At 47.8% G+C, this 1,732-nt stretch overlaps 1 protein-coding gene across 1 annotated transcript in view; it reads right to left on the minus strand.

The window, feature by feature from the left end:
• Nucleotides 1-244: 244 nt before the first annotated feature.
• INHBB (inhibin subunit beta B) overlaps nucleotides 245-1,732 on the minus strand; it is a gene marked incomplete at its 5' end in the record, with an annotated part of 2,774 nt that continues 1,286 nt past the window's right edge. The window contains one exon of the mRNA XM_019668704.1: nucleotides 245-1,561. The remainder of the gene's footprint in view (nucleotides 1,562-1,732) is intronic.

A 1,732-nucleotide genomic window follows, 5' to 3' on the forward strand; every position in this document is an offset into this window, starting at 1 on the left:
AAGAGTAAACAAATGTGTAATTCATGAATTTGCTAATTGTCCTTCATTTTGATCTCCTGCCATTTTTCCTAGACTCTCTGACATCGTGCTCATGGCAAGGACTCAGAGTGCGCCAGGAGCGAGCCATGCAGGCAACTGGCATCGAAGCTGGACACCTGGACCGGCCTTCCTCCCAGCACCACCTCCAGCCCCATCCCCAGCCCAGACCCTACCCCCCAGACATCACACAAAGCAGGAAGCCGGTGCACTCAGTCCTTTATTTTCTTAAACTGTACACAAATGTAAAATACTTTAACAGCAAGTCTATGGGAAAATTGTTTGGTTTTAAATTATTATGAAACAGAACCTAAGGGGAGCTTTATTAAATAAACATAAAGATGGAGATTTAAGGATACACACCTGCATTCTACCATATTCATTTTTACTCTACCTTCTGGGTGTGTGAGGATAGAAAAGACACATCAAACTAAATAAACAAAATCCATTTATACCCTGAAACATTGGCAGGCCACTCAAGGGATTGTTCAGAACGTCTACCTCATATAAGATGGCCTCACCATCTAATAAAAATTAAAACTGATCTGTTGGCCTCTTTGGTTCCAAAATTATGTATAATACATTTAACTGTATGGTTTTTTTTGCTGCTATAAAAATAACTTCTTTTTTCAAATGGCAGTTTCTGACTAATCATGCAACTAAATCAGTGCAAACATTAAAAGCAATCATTCGCTTAAAAAAGAAGCAAAGGATTTCATTTCAAGTATAAAAAATATAAAAAGAGTCGTACGAGTCCAGTTTTGTCTAGTGTGGGTCAACCCTTTAAATTGCATAGTTCACGTGGCACTTGGACTTCTAGGGGTGAGCGAGTTCAGTGCTCTGCCAAGGGCCACTTCTGGACACACGCAGGTGGGTAAGTGCTAATATCATGTGCGTTCAGGCAGGTCTGCAAGTGCTAGGAGGGGCTGGCGGGCAGGCGAGCCGGCAGGGGCCATGTCCATGGCCAGCCCTGGTGGCTGGGACCACACTGGCAACTTCTGCGATGCAGCTGAAAGCCAAGACCAGCTAAGCTGCTCCCTTCCCTCATCCCCTGCTGAGGAGGCCACCCCCTACTCAGCAGCATTTCCAGAATGCCTCCACCTCATTTTCTCCTCTGGGCTCATCCCCTTGTGTAGGTCATTTTCACCTCTCCCCAACTAGTCCTAGAAGAATATCCCCAGTGAAGAGCATACGTTTCAACGTTTTTCTTCCCACTTAGAACAATTCAGATTTTAACTTAAAAGAGCATACCTGGTAGAAAAGTCCTTTTTCAATTATACAACTGGGATGAATGACCTGTCAACTGCTAGTGATCAGTTAAAGCATCAAATTAAGACCCTTCTCCTCTCCCTCCCTCCCCGCCCCCAAAACACACACATATAAGTCACGCCAGAGACCCAAGCAACAGTCACCGGTCACTGCCACTGCTCCACGGGCTCCAGGCAGGTTGTGTCCTTTCCGGCCTCCTTCCCTCTATGGGCTCCCCTGGTCCTGCAGCATGAAGGATCCAGGCCGGGGAGGAAGCCTGCAACAATCGAGCCAGACGCTGAGGCATAGCCGGCCCTGCACAAGCAAAGGGGGCCACGCAGCCCTCTGCCTGCCCACACACTCCCCACCCCCCACCCCCCACATCTGCTTTCCTCTTGGTGGCTCCAGTGCGTGATCTCTCTCTCACACTCTCTCTCCCCCCCCCCCC

This window comes from Hipposideros armiger, unplaced genomic scaffold (genome assembly GCF_001890085.2).
Source record: "Hipposideros armiger isolate ML-2016 unplaced genomic scaffold, ASM189008v1 scaffold_533, whole genome shotgun sequence".
Lineage (NCBI taxonomy): Eukaryota > Metazoa > Chordata > Mammalia > Chiroptera > Hipposideridae > Hipposideros > Hipposideros armiger.